Below are 20,054 nucleotides of genomic sequence, written 5' to 3'. Positions count from 1 at the left end.
CTGCAAGAAATTGGGCAGAAATACTTATCACTTAGAGTTATTTTTCAGACCAAAGAACACATCCAAATAGCATTGTCAGAACAGGCAGTGCACAGCTAAAGGAAATATCATTGCCAAGGATTTCAAGTGTGGCCCCTGTCTGGATCCTCAGAGGGTTGGAAGTGCCCTTTGTGTGTTCTGACTATGTGCCAGCCACATGCTAACTGACCTTATCTGAAAAATTCCATGTTATCTTACAGGCCAAAACATAGTTGTTACAGAATCTTGCAGGAAAGTAAAATATCGCATTCCAAATATCTTTCTTTGGAATATTTTGAATTGATTATTCAGAGACACGCTGCGGACTCTGCAGACACAGGAATAGCTTTGAAAGGCTGCCCTCTTATAAAAAGAAATCTACATCTATCTACATTAGTAAGGTAAATAGAAAATGCAGACAGAGGCTTTTCTACCTGCATTTCTACCTTCTTCTGCTTAGCAGGGAGCTTTTCCATGGGAAGAAGAGATTCAGGGTCCAAAGTACCCAGTTAGAGATGACCACAAGTGGCTGCTAATGGTTCACCTGAATCACAAGACTACCCTAGCTTGTTGTGCACCCCAACCTCCTGCAGCCTGTACCAACTCCCTTCCACCCAGAATCCTATACCCAATCCCTTAAGCTCTATACAAGGATCAACTACTTTGCCTCTCTTTGAACCTAACACTTCCATGTCTTAGGGATATAAGTCTGTTCTTTTTCTTGTTATCTGTCCATGATCATTTGTTTTTTTCATAGATTAAAATTATCAAAACTTCAGAGGGAAAAGAATAAATTTAAAAATTCCCTATCTTCTTAATTCTCGTATTACATATAAAACAACAGATCTCTAAAGGTAATCCAGTTGATACATAACAACCAGTGAAATGGTTAAGTGTTTCCTATGACCCAGTGCAGTGCTAAGTTGAGGACCTCTGTGGCCTATTCAGGGCAGGTAAGGGTGAAGCAGATGCACCTGCCCAGGGTGCAGAGTGTGAGGGGACACCTGCTCTTACATGTATAGTTGTCTTCCTTCACTTTTGTACCCTAAGAATCTCCCTTGCCTCACTTTAGTTTCATTGCTCCCATGCAAACAAATTTCCAAGGGAGAAATTAGTATGCTCATTTATTGATGAGGAAGGAGCTTCAGGTATGAAGGTTGCAGAGCCTGAGTTTGTGAGACAGTTGCTAACACCAGCAGGGACATGGTGTCAGTTAAAGTACCAGGACATGAGAGCCTGAGGAGTCAGATTGATTTTCAAGGGTGACATGGTCAGCAGGCATATCAAGTGCAAGAAAAATAAAATAACCTAGCTATCAATCAGACCCTCTACGACTGAAGAATAACCTACCTTGCTTTAAACAATGTTAGCCCCTTGGTGAGGGGAAGAGCCAAACTCGTGCACAGAGCAGTCACTAATCTACTTTACTTCACTAGCATAGTAGAAGTCAAACCCAGAGTCAGAAACCTGAGAGGATAATAAGTGCTATGGTTTACATCTAAAATACTTCCGTAAAGTCTCATGTTTGGAGGTGGGGCCTAGTCAAAAGGGGCAGATCATTGAGGGCATGATTTAGAAGTGTGTCTCATTCCTGTCTCCTTCCTTCGCTTTCTGCTTCCTGGCACCATGCAGTGAACAGCTTTCCTCTGTAATACTATTGCTCCCTTGGATCCAGCCAACCATGGACTGAATCCACCAAAACCACGAGCCAAAATAAACCTCTTTTCCTTTAAGTTGTGGGTGTCAGGTATTTTGTCGCAGTGATAGGAAAGTGACTAATAGAGACAGCATTACATGAAGAGGCATACAGAAGAAAATACAGCATGAGCTCCACTTCCATGAGCTCCACATACCATAACACCGACAGACTGGTCCTGCTTCCTTTCCGAGTTCTGTAGAATGACATTTTATTATCTTCTTATTTTAATCAGGAGGACAACTATACATGTAAGATAGGAGATTTATGTCCCCTATTGGTTTTCTCATTTTGCTCCAGCATAACAGTCAAAGAACCTTGTTTCTGTATTATTGTACTTCTGCCTAATTCTCCTGATGAAGAGCACAAGAACCCACAGAATTGGTAACTGTTGGCCCCTCAGTCCTGTGTCCCTATTCTGTATGCCCCAAACCATCCTGTTGGTTCATGATGTTGCTGATACTGACCTCATGCTGCCTTGCTGAAATAGTACAGGTACCAAGTGGATGGGACATTGGTCCACCTTGGGCCCTGAGGAGGGCTGGATGTCTAAGATGAAGCTTCATCATGAGATGCTTCTGGTCCAGCCTCAGTCAGCCAGCTCTGGCCTTCAGGCTGATTTCCCAGCAGTTGATAGAGGGGATCCAACACTTCCTTATAGGGGGCAAACAAGCACAGAGCATCCTGGGGTGTGGTTATCCATGTTTGTTTTGCCAGCTGCATATCTCCAAAGAGCACACAGCTTTGTTCAGATCCCAATTTATTAGTACTTGGTGAGTGACTTTAAATTTCCTAATCTCTGTACTTTTATTTTCCCATGTAGAAAATTGGTAAAAATGGTGTCTGTGTTAGGATTACTTAAGTTAAAATCTATGGAAGTGTTTGCAAAACACTGGCACTTCGTCATTGTGTTTGCTATTATTAGACACATTTGGCCTACACAATGCTAAAAATGTGAAATAATCATCAATATTTATAACTCAAAGGAGTTCACACAATAATATAGATTTCTGCTTTTCATGAAAAGCTGATGTTTTGCCAATGCTGGATTGACGTGTGTGAGAGGCAGCTGACTCCTGCTATGGGCATCGCCCCTCCTTGGCTCCACAGGTCCTGCCTGGGCCTTTCTTCTCATCCATGCTACTCAGCAGGCCCTGCAGAAGTATTTGAGTCTGTACCTCCTCACTTAGTGTTTGTCTGCTTTGTACCTACCAAGGGAGCTTGTGACATACAGCCCTTACTTCTGAGCTAAAGCGGCAGGGACAAAGTCAGCTTACAATATGCATCTGGAGTAGGATATGCATCTGGAGAATGTGACCTGGCATCAGAGGCCAGTGGGAGAGAGTATAATGCTCCAAGCTAAGGCTGGGACAGAGGATCTCTGATGATGGCATCCAAGAATCTCAGCCCAATATTTTAGGTAACAGAATATTGCCAGTTTGAAGATAGTGACCTGTGCTGTGACACATATTTACCTGCTAACTTATAGCACTTGAAACTCTCCAGGTACCTGGCCCCACATCTAAGGTCATGTCTCAAGCATAGATCTTTCAGAGAACACAAGTAGGATGCCCCAGAATGGCCACCTGGCATAGGAAATCTAAGCCCCTTCCCAGGGTCACAAGGTCCTGACAGTTTGGTTCCTTCCTGACCTTATTTCCTACCAGCCTTCACCCTGCCTTTCAGTGCTCAACCATACTGTGCTTCTCCCTGTTTTAGGGAGTTTTTCAGCTTCTCCCTCTTCTTCACTCTTCTCCCCACATGTTCACAACTGACTCCTGGTTCATAAAAGTTTCCTTCATGAACTGCTCCTGAATTCCAGCTCTCAATACCTTCAACATAGTCACTTAGTGTCTGATCACTATTTGCTGTGCATCGTGGCTCTTATTACTGTAAGGAATTATTTTATTTACTGATTTCCACCGTCAATAGATTGCTAGCTCCCCTGAAAATGTTCTTGGTGCTTTCTTCTCTACCAATCACAGTATTCTTACAAGAGCACAGATACATAGTAGGTGCTCAAGAAGCACAGTAGCATGGGGAGATGCATGGCCTGCATATTGCCCATTCAGTCTGCTCTGTACCTATTGAACAAATGTATGCATCAAGAAGAGTTTTGCTTGAGAGACACACATCTGCACCCAATCAGTTAGTGAAGGACGTAAGTGCCACAAGAAAAGTAAAAATAAAGATGGGAAGGAACATGAAAGAAGAATTATTCATCTTATCCAGGTGTACAGAAGCTGGACTAAGGCAAATCAACAGAGAGAAAGCAGCAAACAAATCCTTGTGGTTTGATATCTCCCAAGCCATGCAAAGTATTAAAAATGACTCTCAAAAATCTCTTGAGAGAAGACTTTCTGAATTCCGTGAGCCTGATGAACATGTTCCTTCTTAATTTCAAGAAGAAATTAAGACAGTAAGCAACTTTGGATATATATTTTTTTGACATTTAGAAGCATTCTCAATACAATTTTATGCCATTGGTTATGACATTGCCTTGTTCAGTTGATACATATTGCACTTTAGGAAGCTCAGCATGCTGTTTTTTTAATGTAGGTGAACCTTTTCTATTTGATTAGTGGTTGAATTCATGTGGTGTCTGTGGCCAGTTCTGGAGATTTAGGCAAGTGGTTCGGGGCAAAGGAATATAGATTTCTTCTTACGATGCTGTTTTCATTAGAAAATCAGATGTTATCTCAGTGGCATCCCATTCACCTTATTCCTTAAAGCCTTTAAGAAAAAAATCTTTAAAATTCTGTGCACACATGCATGTATGCACAATAACACACACCCACATGGCAAGTGAAGAGGAAATCTTGGTGCAAAATAGCTCTACCTTTCTAACTGTGAGCGAATAAAGATTTCTCCTGGTCTGTGAAACGATTCATCTCCCCAGCTCTTTTTCTCTGTATTAAGCCTGTTTCTCCTCATTTACTGAATCAAGGAGTTACATGCAAGGGATTCAGTAAGAAAGTACACTCCAGAGAACCCCATAGGAAGCAGGACCAAAGGGAGAAGCCACATAAAGATGGTGTTTCAGAGGTCAATGCTTCAGCCTGGTCCTGATCTGGAATGTAAGTTACACTTGGGAGTCTGTGGGTGGGGCAAGACACATTTTCAGTCTTGAATCTTGAAGGTGAAGTGGCCCTAACCTGAAGGCAATGTTCAGACTATGGCCAACTAAAGCAAACACAAGCCTGGAGGAAGGATCTGAGGAGATGGAGACAAAGCACTAACAGTGTCCCTTACATCCTTTGCTCCTTTCTTCTCCTTTCCTTCCTCCTTGTCCTCCACCTCCTTCTTCCTCTCCTCTGTCCCTCCCGTTCCCTTTGCCTCTCTCCTCTCTTCTCCTCTCCTCTCCTCTTCTCCCTCTTTTCCCTGTTCTCTCTCATTCTCTCTCTCTCTCATCTCCATCTCTCTCCCATGGGCAAGAGGTTAATCCTAGCTTAGTTTCTATTGCTTCAGTTTTTCTTTACAAAACCTTAAACTGACATTATCCTCATTCTACTGGTGCAGAATCTGATGCTCAGAAAAGTAAGATAACATACTTAAGTAAATCAGTGAGACGCTCTGGTAGCAACACTGGGTCTAACTCACAGCTGGCAGCCCACCATCCTGTGTGGTCATTGATCTGCCCTGAGCACAGCAGCTCCACTAACTCAAATGTTGCCAGTGAGGAAATCATTCCAGCTACTCAGACATATGCGACAGTTATGTGCCCAATATGCACATTGTAATGCACATCCTCTTAGGACCCTCTTAATGATGTCATACACCCTCATGCTGCCCCTGGGATATTTCTCTCCCTGGCCTGACTAGCAAATCCTATGATCTGACAGCTTTGCTTTAATATATCTAATAAAATTAAATAGTGTCATATAAAATTAAAGCCATAATTAAAAATTGATTAGCATGTACTGTCTGCAGGCCTCAGTCGCTACTGTAGTATCTTAAACACTAGTTATATAGCTTTATTGATTTGGAAAAAAAGATAAAGTACAAAATAAAACCAGCAAGCTAAGGGTTCATGGTTGAAAACAGCAAGAATGTTAAATTGTAAATGCTTCAACAAAGTGTCAGATCTGATGCTTTAAAAGAATGTTTTGGCAAGGGGAAGTCAGGGTGGAAGATACTGACCTTGACAAAAAACATGTTTCTTAGAGATCTTTACAGAAGCATAAATGTTTTGGACACAAATGTTTATGAGACTTCAAACTCCTTAAGGAGGTTTCTATTGCATTAAAAGTCCAATTGTGAGCATCAAACAAACAAACAAACAAACAATCAGAAATCCTATATCTTTTTCCTTTCAATGGAATGGGAGAAATCAATAGTCAGAATTCACTTGTTGGTCTCTTTTCATACTATTTGATAGCAGGGGATTGTAGGTGAGCAGAGTAGCTTATTTCTGCTTCAGACCAATGAACAACTACATGCCCCCCACCCTGGTTTCCAAAGAGCTCTTCATTTCTTTTCTATGTAAACTTATTATTGGGTTGACTTTTAACATTTTGATTAGTTTTTCTGCATCAGTAAGTAAATAAAGATGTTCCTGTTTGTCATCGTCACTTCTACTAAGACATAAATATAAGAAAACATTTTTTTTCTGTCCAATTCTTTAATCTTCAAGTTGGGTTCATGCAAATAAGGAACTAGAAAATTCTAAAGGATGCTGAATTGGATTTCCATAGGGCATATGAGTATAGGCCAGATGGAGAATCTACCAACCAGAAATGTAGAAAGAAAGCTAGAGCTCAGTTAATTAAGTCAGAGTTGTGGGTTCCTCAGTCAATCGATAACTGCTATTTGCAGATTGTCTTCTGTGCCAGGCTTGATGCTGAGACTATATGTACATTGTCTTATGACACTGGTGCTGATGGGTTGTGAGATCTGGGATGAGAACAAGGGTAATTCTTCCATAGTCATACTGTTAGTAAGCACCAGTGTAAGAACAGAAACCTTGGAGGGTCTGATTTTGTCTCTTGCATGCTGCCCTCCACTTCTGCTGCTTCTTGCTTCTTCAATGCGGGGATATGAAAAACTGATTCTCTCAGCAGCTCTGAAGTCCTGGTCAGAGTTGCCAGTGCTAGAGAAAGAATCAGGAATGTTTATCAGTCCACATTCACTTAGGTTGGGAAAGGGCCAACCCCTTACATCAATCTATTTCCATTTGATGCTGCCTTACTGCAGACAACACGAGAGGGAGATCTTGGATTCTGTGTTGTTTTAGAGCTTTCAAACTACTTTTACATCATTCACCCCTTTGCTCCTCTATATTTGATAGCACAAGAAACTGAGGCTCAGCTAAATAAAATCACCTGATCGTGGCTTCTCAGCAAGCGACAGGCCCAAGTTTTGATTGTAGACTTCTGCTGTCAAACATGGAGATTAACATCCTGATGTTTCCTAGAGATCACAAAAACATGGAAAAATAGGGCCTGCTCATCTAAACTCAAATTATGACTCATGTTTGATTACGTATATGAAAAACCTAAGTTACATAATATGAGAATTATAATTCATCTGTATCTTCAGGAACTTTTGGCCTAGCTGTGGGAAAAGCTACAGTGAAGGTAGTATTTGTCAGACCTGGGGCAAAGTTTCCCAGGACGGTAGCGCTGAAGAAATACACATGGTTCACATAGCTAATCATCTGGTAAGGAAGAGAGATTTGTCAGTACAAGTGTGATGAGCATCAGAAACAAACCAAATAGGTGTAAGAATAGGAAAATATGTGGATTGCATCCTGAGCTGCTGTGGCCATCCAATAATTGCTATACAAAACTCAAACTCTCCTCTCTTTTACCTAAGAGAAAAGAACTGTTACCAAGGTACATATGAAAATAATAATAAATCAGTATGGCCTTGTCCTCTGCCATGATTTACATTATCCACTTTTTAAAAACATGATGGAAAGAATACAGAATGCCCACATTCCATCTTGTAAGCCATCAAGTAGTCTAACATTACATAGCTCCTTCACTGACTCTGCCCCTTCTGCTTTACTCTTATGAGACCCTAATAATGACATTGTGTCCCACATAAATAATTCAGGGTAATCTTCCCACTGTAAGATCTTTAGCAACATGTGCAAATTTCCTTTTACTCATACAAGATCACACACTTACAAGTTTGGAGGCTGGGGACATAGGCAGCCTGTAACTTTACATCTGACACTCTTAGCTCATGGCGGTGAGATATGCATTCCAGAGGGGTTGGGCAGCCCCATCACTATGACCTTGCTGGTAGTAATCCACATGGCCTATCTTGTGAGATGGTTCCACTCACTGCCTGCGACATTCCTCAGCAGACTTTCCCTGTTCCTGGCATCTCCAACTTCCTGGGTCTCCACTGCCCCTTTGGCTTCATGTAGTACCTTCTCACAAGATCCCGGCAAGCAACTTTGACCCAGTCACACACTTTTTTGCCTGATCTCTCAGGCCTTCTTTTAAAATCTGTGTAGAAGCCTCTGTGTAGAACACCATAACTCTTGAGTTCTGCATGTTGGGAAAGGCAGCATCAAGCGGATGGTGCCAAGATCTGCTTCAGGCTCAAGCAGTAGCCAAGCTGCCTTGGACGATGTTTACAGTGGCATGGTCATTGCTAAGCATGATGTGCCTGGATTGCTAAGCATGATGAAATGAATACAGAGGAATCAACTTTCAAGGCAACTCTTCTTCAGTTGGGTACCCAGAGACCCTCTTCTCAAATGAAACATTTACACAATTATACCCTTGAGCAAACAATGGGTGGAGTCTTGTTGATCCTGAGATGCTTCCAAAGTATACTTTTTCTTATTCCTTTTTAAAGTACTTAATTTCACTTTAATGGTTCCAATCTCTTTAGCAACCACACTGTCTTAGTAATTTCACATTGCTGTGGCAAAATATTGACACCTACAGCCTAAACAATGAGAGGTTAATTTTGGCTTATGTTTTTATTCTTTAGGCTTATGGTTGACTGGCTCCAAAGCAGAAATGGTATGTATGGTGGAAAGGCGTGGCAAAAAAAAGCTCTTCAATTCATATCATCAAGTGAACAGAGAGAGAGAGGGAGGAGCTTGGGACAAGAATAGACCCTTTTGGATCATGCCTCAAGTGACCCACCTCCAACAAGGTCCCAGCTCCTAATAGCACATTCAGCTATGAACTTAAAGACAGATTAATTCACTGAGAAGTATATCAGCTTACACACACATGAGAATTCGGGGGAACATTTTAGATTTAAAACATAACACACACTTTCTGTGACCCAAACTTTACATATATTTCTTTTTTCTTTTTTTTTTTTGGTACCGGGGATCAAACTCTGGTCCTTGCACTTGCACAGCAGGTGGCTAAACCACTGAGCTAAATCCCCAGCCCCTTTACACATATTTCTTTTTTGCCAAACTGAAAAAAGGTTAAATCTTTTTGCTCTCCTTTTTATTCCCAATTCTCACTCTAAATATGGCTGAAATTGCCCAGCAGTACTCATGTACCATGAATACTGGGCTGTCTTGAAATTTCTTCCACTGGATCAATTAGTTTTTTACCTTTAAACTCAGTCTCACACAAAGTTTTAGGTCATGTACAAACAAAGTTTTTGACAAAATGAAGCACACATGGCATCTAGGCAATTCCCAAGAGTCCTCATTCCCATCTGAATGTCCCTGGCCTTTACTGCCCTTATGCCCATCACCAGTCTGATTCTTTGCACTCTGATCAGTATTGCTAATCAGGCTCTGCTTATAGCATTTAGACTTTCTCTAACTGGCTTCTCCAAACTTTCTCAAATCCTTCCTACAAACCAGTTCCAGAGGGTTCTGAACCACATTATCTTGTATAATCATAGCAACAACTCCAGTTTTCTGGTACCAATTTTTATTTTTGTATTGGTCAGCTTTCAGACTTCTAGGGTAAACTACCTGACACATGCAAAAATGAAGAGATGTTTATTTTGGCTCACAGTTTCAGAGATTTCAGTCCATGGTCAGCTGGCTGTAAGGCAGAGGGGCATGGCAAAGAAAAGCTGCTTACTCCATGGAGGCCAGAAGCAGTATGAAGAGAGAAAAGGTTAAAAAGAAAAGGGCCAGGGATCAGTTACAGTCCTTAAGGTCACACCCTCTGCCTGAACCATACATACACAGAAGTGTGTCTTACTATCTCCTAAGCATCTCTCAAGCCAATCAAGTTGACAGTCAAGATTATCCATCACAGAAGGCCACAGTGCAGCTTAGCAGAACCCTATAGAATTTACCTTTATGCTTATCATGATGAGCTTTTCCTCCTTCTTTTTAAAAGACTGCCTTTATTAACTAGAGGGGCCCATTTGTAAACTTTCTGGTTAATCAGAGCTTTTCATATCTATTGTCTGTGCTCCATGTACTAGAGAAAGGTTGATTTGATCACAGATTGCCTCATTCACCAGATTGTAACAGGAGTCAAATATGGTAGGAGATCCTCAAGATTCAGTCACAAAGCCTAGATTCAAATTCTAGTGCACTCCAAGACTCAAACCTTAAGGAAAATAGAGAGTACCATGAACTGACAAAGGTGGAATTCTAATTTCACTAGGCAAAATAACCATGCTGAATTGATTAAGAAAACCCAAAATGTGGGTATTTGCTAATAAAAAAATAAAAGATGTTGTACAAGTACTTATATAAATACTGCTCTGTGGCTTTCTGTATCCTAAAATTATCTAGAAAAAATTCCCTTTTGATCCACCATGGCACCTTAGAAATACAGTCTTTGAGCCTCTTAAATGTATGTGTCATTTTGCCCCATTTTCCCACACCTCCAAGACAACAAACATGTGGCTTTTACCTTTAAAAATTTTCCAGATGAAATTCATCAAAAGTTGCCACTGTCTGTTTTATGAGGGTAGACAGAGTGCTCTATTCTTTTCAGGCAGCTATACTGCTTTTAAAAAATACCAATAAATTAAAAGTGTAGAAATACAAATGTTCTAAGCAGTCATAGTATGCTTCCCTGGAAGTAAATGATTTGGCCATGGATATAAACCAAATGCCAACACAAACTTTTTCTTTATATTTTGTTTAATCTTGCTAAGGTCCCCAAGATGGCCTTGAACTTGCAATATTCCTGTCTCAATTACCAAAGGCCTAAGATTTCAGGCTTGACCCACTATGCCTAGCTAAACTTTTTCATTATTTGAGAAACAAAAAGACTATTAACCTTACCTCTGGATGAACTTTTGGAAAGGTCATACTGCAGAGAAAGAAATTTTTGATATTCTGTTATTACTTTTAATTTCTTGACATTTATAATTGAATCATGGGCCTCTGTTTCAAGTAGGTCTATAGACAACAAGTTTTAGAGACAGTTCCAGTGGCAAAACTTTGCTCAGCTTTTTCAGGTAACAACATCTCATCAAACCCTTCTTTGAGATTTAGCGGCCCGTGTTTGGTTTCTAAATCAGCTTATTTTCATGGAAAATAAGTATCATCCTGCTGGGTCTCTTCTGGGTTTGAGTTCTAAATAGGTGGAAGAGTTGATACCTCCACAATATTTTGTTTCAACTTCCATATACCTTCTTTCTGAAAGCTGTCCTTTTCCAGCATTGGGGCATACCCAATCCAAATGGCCCCACTCCCTGATTATAGAGAGGAAATAGTAGCTCAATCCTCTGGACACAGTGGTAGGTCTGGGCAAGGGGAGGAGCATTAAGGGATGTGAACCCCCTCCCCAAAAAACCCAATGCAATCCTATGAAAGAAGTTACCTTGGGTGTAAAACAATTTCCTTTCCTATGCGACTGTGATAAATTAGTCCTGAAGATTCTTGTTGTCAATTTTGCATCAAACACAGCTCACCAGAGAACAACAACAATAAGGAACAAAGAGAGCTAAGAGATAGAAAAAAAGTATTGATGATTTTTTGTTTGAGGTCCTGGATCCAACTACAGACTCCTGAATTTTAAGTTATATAAAGCAAAATTTCCTTATGCTTAAGCTAGATTGTTCAGTAGCAAAGGTCAGAAAACTAACTCAGAATCCAGATAAATACAATTCCTGTAAGGCACAATTCAAATTCCACCTCTCCCAGGACGATTTCCCTCATTAACCTCCAGCATTTCATGTTTCCAGTGACTCATGGAATGTTTGTGTCAAGCAGAATCTAGGAAAACCCAGAATCACCCAGATGGTTCAAATGAATAGACTATAAAGGAGGGACCACCTGTGGAGTTGTGGGTAGGGCTAAAGGAAACTAATTGGAGATTTTGAAGCATCTGGAGACTAGCAATGAGCTGTTCCATTTCTAGGGGCAAAGATACAAAGGGAAGAATTGCATTGCTGGAACACAGTGAGAGGTTGAGCCACTGAGGAGGAACTGTCCATTAGCATCTGTAGTCATGGGAGGATCAGTCACTGCCAGAAACACAGCAGACATGGAATATGAAAAGAAAGGACCTGTCTTATCTTTTCTCCTTTTCTTGCATCTCCTGATAATGCATCACACTGTTAAAATCAAACTGAAGGCCACAGGAAAGGAAGTTCAGGTATTACCACCACAGCAGTGATGAGTCTTTGAGCATGCAACAGGTCAGAGAAGAATAGAAACTAAATTTAAGTGTAGAAGTGACATTTAGCACTGTGGTAAGTTCTCACTTCTGAGTTTGGTTACAATATATGGCTCTTTGTGGGGAGGAATAACTGGTATAGTCCTGAGAATTTATGAAGCCTCTGATTTTGTACCAAATACTCAATCCATGGGAGAAAGAATAGGAATCCTCCTAGGAAAAGCTTGTAAGGGCACCTGATGCCTCAGTTTCTGTGTAAGAAAAGTAGTGTCAAAAAATGCAAAATGATGACTCATATTTGAATTTGTGCCAAACCAACTATTTTGCCAAAAGGCAGAAATGACTCCACAGTCCACCATGTTGAATCATTTACTCCTAATGATCTGGCAGAAAGTTCCTGAAGTCAACAGAGGCAAACAAGGGTATGAAGGAGAATGGAACACTATGGCCAAAGAGAGCACATACTACTTCTTAAAGTTTTGTCAGAAACTTGGCCCTTTTCCAGTGTGATTTCCAGGTAAATTAACACATTCTTTCATCTTGTCAATTTTGCTTTCCAGTTCCGTAGTGTTGCTCTTTTACAGGTGGTTGCTCTCCTTTCCATATTCTCCTGGCTACCTGTGCATGTCATTTCCTTTACCTATTTCCTCTCCACTTCTTGGACAATTAATAACTTTCTCACCTTATCCTTTCTGAGCAAGTCCCATCTTTGGGTCTCCTCCAAGTGGCAAAACCATTTTTCAACAGTCTAGGCTTGAGAGGGAAGGATGAGGAGACAGAAAGCAGTGATCCCTTAATTTTGTGGCTGGTCTGCAACCTCATCAAGCAATATTCATAGAAAGTGACAAGTAGAAATTAGCCCCTATTGATTTTATTTCCCTGACATCTGAAAAACAATCCTTACCAAAGATGTCTTTCAAATATCTCTCTGGCAGAAAATACAGGGTTCTATCTTAGAGAAAATCTGTTTCTGAATACACATCCAAAACAATTTCTAAGAAAAGCAGAATCAAAATCAATATTTCCACAGTTTATGCCATTCCCTGCCTTCATGGAGATATGCAACTTAATTTGCAATCATTTTTCCTTACAAGGGAAGCTGCCTGCAATGCTGACTGGATCAGAACCACTCATTTCAGACTCATTATACATTACACAATATTGCAAATGTCAACTCCCACCCCCTAAACAGGCGTAGCAGCAGTGCTTTCAATAATAAATTACTTCTATTTACTTCAATACAGTGGAAAAAGAATTCAAAGCATTAAGGATTCTTTTGCACCTGAAGGTAATTACACGTAACTATGCTAAGCCCAGGATTGTGGCTATCTTCACTCAGCTAGGCTGGGGTTGTTAAGGGGATTTTAGGAGGAAAAAAACTAAGATTCTTTCTAGAGCTTAAAAAATTATAAATTTATAAATATGTACATACATACACAAGCAGGTTCTAAACATTTTCATAGTGTGGCCAATTAGTTGTATTGCTTTTCTATTGGAACAATTGAAATGCTTAGCAAAGGGTGATTGAAGTCAAATAAAAGAGAGGAAGAAAGTGCCTTTGTAGTTGAAAGTCAGTAAGCAGTTAAGAAATGTAGAGAACTTTTATGGCTACAAAGAGTTTTTTTTTTAATTTGATGAATTTAATTAGAAAGATATATAGTGAGAGATCTGACACGAATGAGCCCAGTAAGCTGAAAGAGTCTTGGGAAAGTTCTCATCTGTTCCAAAGTTGGGTGGAAGGGGAGAGGTGACATGCACTCACACAGGCCCAGAATGTACTGGGGAAATGTTGGAGCTGAAACCAGGGCTATTGATATAGAAAGGAGAGGGAAGAGCAAAAATATAACTCTTGATTTTCCTGAGAAGAAAATGAGAAAAAATATAAAACAATTAACAATGGTATTCAAACCGTGGAAGTCTAAGTCTGCTCAGCACTGAACAAATTGTCTTGCAAGTCCCAAAACACAGGCTCTGCCCGTGCCTGAATGTCTGTATGTCAAGCATGACAGAGCAAAAACAAAAATTCTACAGTATCTCAAAATATGCCCCTAATATTTTCTCACCTGTGTAAAAGGGCATGGAGGCCTGTTAAATATTAAGAAAGCTTTTTATCCAAAATAATGTTTTTTGAAGAATTTTGAGTGTGTGTGTGTGTTTGGCTGGAGCTCAAACGCGGCAAAAGTTCTATCACTAAACTGTACACTCAATCCCAAATGTTGCCTTTAAAACTACAGATTCTTCAGAAGCAGTAGAATGTGACTATCCAGAATGACTTACTCAGATTTTGGCACCTATGCAAAGGGCCTTTCCAGAGCTAATGGGCAGGTCTAGGTGAAAGCAGCAGCTAGCATCCATACTTCCTGATCATGCTCTAGAGAAATGTGGCAACCTCTTTCATCTTCCAGAGACATTTGACACTACCTCTTCTCCTCACCCTCTCCATCTGTCCCAGACCTGTTTTGAGTTACATCCCCATTTTGGAGTTTTAAATACTTCAGCCTAATGGCCAGGGGATGCCTGACTCTGAGAAGCAAAGTGGAACCCAGCTGGAAATTATGGGGAGTGCTTCACATTTTAAAGAGGATGTCAATCTTTTGAATTAGACTTCAGATTTTGAAGACGGCAGTTCCCTTCAGAAAGTGAATCACTTCTATAAGAAGTTGTGCCCTCTACTGGGAGCCTGGTATCCTATTTCTTCCAAGTCAAGGTGCTTATTAAAACAGCTGGAACAGCTATAGCAGTTAGGAATGTGGGGCTCACTAAAGAACAGAGGCTATGGCAGTTTCCTAAGGCTTCAGGACTCCAGTGAAATAGAGGAAGAGTTTTATTCATTTATTTAATTATTTAATCTGTCAAGAGAAATATGTTGTGTATGATCAGCCTAGTGCAGTATGGTAGAGCATGGCAGTGGAGAAGACCTCTGAGAATCTGCCTTGTCTCCTGAGCATACACATGCATGAAGTCCCTTTCTTATATGTGGTTGCTTTAATAGGAAAATTGAGCATTGCGATTATTTGAGGGGGCGAAAGTCCTTCCTTTGAGGCCCCACTTCAAGCTTCTATTTCACTCCTAATAGCCCTGCTGCTGGTTAATACTCAGGACTCCACTCAAATATGATCCATCTGTTCAAAGACGTCTACAATGCAGGGTAGAAGGACAGACAGGATGCAAGGTAAAGAGGGTGAACCACAGAGGAATGAGAAGGCAAAAGGGAGAACACGTGAGTTGGTCAAAGTCTCATGAGTCTAATTTGCCAGAAAACCCTGAAGTGCCATTAGATCTATTCAACTTCTGTAAAAAACACTATTTGCGACAACTCACTGAAGGATTTCAGTGTTATAAACCAGATTGCCAGCACAACTCATATCTGTATAGAGATGGCTGAAATTACTCATGTGTAATAAGAATTATACATGAAAATTTGTTAGTCATCCATATGTGAAAAGCTGGAGATTTGACCCAGTCTCACAAACCCTAGTCTATTACTCTTCTGTAAGTCTGTTGCCAAATATTGGTTAGAGGAGAGATTTATCAGGGTTCCAATGTAAACTCAGAGATGAGATTTTTCTTCAGACTTCCATTGTTCCTGTACAATTCATTCAGCCTTACATCTTGCTTTCTGGAAGCTTCCCAAATGTGTATTGACTGATCACAACTGTGTTGTAACATTCAAACATACTTGATGAAATTAAGACAGTAATGCCAATCATTAATGACTTACCAATTTTTAATCAAAGTACAACTTGCTTTGTAAATCTGCAAAGTCTGGCTTGTTTGAAGTATAAACAAAATGATCCAGGAATTTATTTGCCAATTGTACTTGTGACCATAGGAAACCTTGCTGAATTCAACATGGCAGGCATAAAATTTGATTTGTCTGGTTAGTTTTAACATACGAATGGATAGTTCATATATCCTCTTGAAAATGGTTATTTGGATTTTTGGCATTTACTGCATGTAAACAGCCTTCCATATCATTAATCTTTTACTGATGACCCAGAGTTGCATGTATATTCTGAAATGTCAGTATCTGGTCTTCCAATTCCACTTGAGGAAACAGAAGAACAATGAGGAAAGAGGTGTTCCACGGCATTCATAGTTCTGTCCCCATTAATAAGCACAGTTGTTTAAGAAGTATTTGTAAAATGAATGTCATCAATCCCAGGGGCAGTGGCTTCTTCCAGTTAGATCCTCAATGTGAGCTTGAAGGCTCTGTTTATATTCATGACTCGAATCACCAGTGAGATTCTAGTCTAGAAAAGAAGGCCTTTCTTGCACTATGTTCACAATAGGGGTCCCCAAACACAAAAAACACATGTATGTGCATGTGTACCCCTGCACACAACCTACTTCTCAGAACAAAGAACTTGCTTTATTAACTTAAAGCAAAAGAGACATTATTGTAATTAGATTACCCTTTTGTCATACTCGTTACTAAAATCTGTTTTCATTAAACTCAAATGTGTGATCTGTAAATGCCACAAAGAGGCAAATTTTATAAAGGTTCAATAAAAATCACTCTTGTTATAGAAATTTTAGACTCAAGATGCACATGCTTTAACTTCATATACCTTATTTTGGAATTTCCTTACTATATGATGTTGACTGGCAATTTACTTTCTCCAGGCTTTCTTTCCTCATCTGTCAAATGGAGCCAATAATGAATGAGCCAAGATTAATGTCTTGCTAAAATTATTTAATACAAAGTAGAACTATGAAGTATTATTTTAACTTAACTGGTAAAATTCTTTTTTAAAAGATAAAACCTACGGTTGCTCAAGATATAAGAAAATAAATATACACATACTCTGATGGTGGTGATGTGAATTGGTAAACCTGTGTGAAGGGCAATTTGGGAATGTATAAAAAAATCTTGACATAGTAATTGCTCTTCCAGGATTTGATCCTGAAGAGCTAATCAAGGATGTGACAAAACTTTGATGAACTACCTTGTTTTTAAAGTGCTCTTCATAATTACTTAAAAGTGAAATAACTCACTGTCCAACAATGGGAAAGTACTCAAGTAAACCAGGGCACATTTATATAACAAAATGGCATGCAACCCGAATGATTATTCACATATATTATCAGTAGTGTTATATATAGCTTATAATTGTGCCTATATCAACACTTTTAAATCTACCCCATATATATATATATATATACACACACACACACATTGTGTGTATATATACATACTATGCATCATTCTCACACACATACACAAAGGCAGAATGAGAGAGAGAGACAGAGAAAGAGAAGGAAGAACAGTTAGATGACATAGGATTTTTGTGTGTATATGCATGTACCCAGATGGATAAGAAAAAGTCTAAAAATATAAGAACAATATTTTAATAGGGGCTATTTCAGGGCAATGAAATTACATCATTTGATTTTTTTCTTGGGCTTTTCTATATTTGTTAAAATGTCTTTCTTTTAAACCCTGGAGAATTTATTTTAAATTTATTTCATGTATGTGTATGTTCTTAGAAAACTGAACAATACTAAGTTACTATTATCTATTTGTCTTTTCTATCTGGTGATTCTTTCTACCCACTAATGACAAAGAATATTCTTTGGGCTCTTAAAAATACAAGGATTTTTCTTCATGAATCAGCTCTCAGTTTTCTGCCTCTTGTGGTTCTCTATCCTAAAACTGTCCACCCCAAAAGATTTCATTCAGAGACCTCTAGGCACAAGGCTCAAAGTAAGCAATTTGCCTAATAACAGCAAAGACTGGTAGCATGTTGATTGCTTTAGTCACTTACCATGCATTTAAATAATAGATCATGGACTGGGACTGTGTAGAGTGAGAAGTATTGACCAGCACTCTATCATCTCCCTAGCTATGGATTTTGTCATTACTGTATTTGTCTTGTGTTACAGTGGGCGAAGATTGTATTTGTGATTGATGGTAGCAGATGGGCAATTTATTCTGCTATTTACTTTCTGTGGTGGTAAATGTGGGAGTAAATGCAGCCAGAACCCTTGGCTAAGCATTTGCTAATATCCTCTATTGACTGAGACACTCAGGGAGTCTAACTGTGGTCTATGGGCAGAGCCTTCACACAGAAAAGGAGCCCAGGCTTCTTAGGAACAACACTTTGTAGTGACCTAGGAAATGGCTTCCAGACACTCGGTGTACATTATTTCATGTAAGCGCCACGATCAGCTGGGAAATAGGTGTCATTATTCCCACTTGATTGATACGAGGGGTGGAGGCCCTCTCTTCAAGGTCGCACAGGTGGCAGGTATCAGGGTTAAGGTAGAGGGAGTTTCCATCTTCCTGCTGAGTTGACATCTTACATCAGCAGGGTACATTGATCACAGCCAAGAAATTAACGTCCATACATCATGTCTCTGTTCCAGGACCCAAGCAAGGAGGAACTATTCATGATAGGAAGGTAGGAAGGGTCAGAAAAATAGGTGGGCCCAGGTATGATATGAGAAGAGTTGGCTGGTGACTAAAAGGAAGAGATAAGAGCGACAAAAGGTCTGGCTGTTCTGCAGCTCCACTGCAGCAACTTCTGAGAGCCTTGGTGTGGGATTGAGGGAAGAAAGGCAGAGCAGAGAGGGGCAGAGCCCCGGAAATGCAACTCACGAGCACCTTCCAATAGTGATGTGCAAGAAAATGTGCTGCTCTGTTGAAGCACAAGGGGCAGTCCCTAGCTTCATCTCAAGGGAGTCTCAGCATTTTCTGGAATTCCTTCCTAAGCTTATGCAGATGGTGGTGAATGACATCCTCATTGTACAAAGAGGATGTCATTGTACAACGACGCAGAGAGGGAGGCCTCAAACTGAAGCTTGAGCCTTTTACCCTGTATTATCTTTTGTTTTTGGGGGGGGGTTTTTTGGTACTGGGGATCGAACTCGGGCCCTTCCACTTGCAAGGCAGGCTGTGGAACCACTGAGCTAAATCCCTGGCCTACCCTGTATTATCTTAAATGCTGGGTATTGAGCAAGGACATCTCTTATCTATGCACTACAAAGTGTCTATGCACTTAATCTACTACAAATGTAGGTAGGACTATGATCAACATCAGAGCTCTGGAAAAGAAAATAGATAGTATGTAAGGCTGTGCCTAAGGCTGCCTGCTCCTGCCCTTGCTGCTCCACCACCCTCATTCTTAAACAACAGAAATATATATTCTCACAGGTTTGGAGGCTGTAAGTCCAAGGTCCTGGTGTCAGCATAGTCAGGTTCTGGTGAGAACCGCCTTGCTTGATCGTATTATACTAAACAGCCTGAGTGAGAACTCAGGAAGAAAGAGGGTATGATGTATCCTTGATATTTCTGTCCTAGCAGTAAGAACATATCCCTGTTGAGCTTGGGTTTACTCATTTCACGAGAACATTTTCTGGAGTGCATTTTGGTTTGAGAGATTAAACCAAAATACCTGTTCTATAGGACTCAAAGAAAACAAACTGAGCCAGGTCAGAGGGTAAGAAACAGGAGATCCGTGTCACCTCTGTCTGCCGATGTTTGAGAGAGCTTTTATCTCTGTGATGTTCTTCATAGTAAGGGTTGCTATGCACTGACTTATGACCCCCACTCCCTCAGACTCATAGGTGGAAGCCCTAACGCCCCTAACACTACTTGAGGATGGAGCCTTTGTGAAGTAATTAGGTTTAGACAAGGATTTGTTTCACTAGCAACAAGATAACCCAGAGAAAGATCAACAATAAAGGTCCTCTGGGTTATTTAGATTTAGTGGTTCTCTCCCCACCTTCCGGGCTGTCCTAGGAATTCATGCAGATTCTAGGCAGCTCAGCCCACAACACTCAAGTGGTGAGTTGGCCTTTTTTGGTTGATA

General features: G+C 40.2%; 1 long non-coding RNA gene across 2 annotated transcripts in view; it reads right to left on the bottom strand.

The window, feature by feature from the left end:
- LOC101708362 (uncharacterized) overlaps window positions 1-20,054 on the bottom strand; it is a 90,383-nt gene that overhangs the window by 13,140 nt on the left and 57,189 nt on the right. Inside the window, exons 4-5 of one of the 2 annotated variants that reach the window (XR_001184367.3) lie at window positions 7,036-7,123; window positions 7-6,803 (exon numbers count right to left, since the gene is read on the bottom strand). This is a non-coding gene — a long non-coding RNA (uncharacterized LOC101708362). Of the gene's footprint in view, window positions 1-6; window positions 6,804-7,035; window positions 7,124-20,054 lie in introns of those variants that run through there. The other variant, XR_015443035.1, reaches the window with a different exon arrangement.

The sequence above is a fragment of the Heterocephalus glaber genome, unplaced genomic scaffold (assembly GCF_053883595.1).
Source record: "Heterocephalus glaber isolate CG9 unplaced genomic scaffold, H.glaber_assembly_v1.0 deba00001561, whole genome shotgun sequence".
NCBI classification, from domain to species: Eukaryota; Metazoa; Chordata; class Mammalia; order Rodentia; family Bathyergidae; genus Heterocephalus; species Heterocephalus glaber.
The sequence above is the reverse complement of the archived record's forward strand: the minus strand, read 5'-3'. Positions and strand labels throughout refer to the sequence as shown.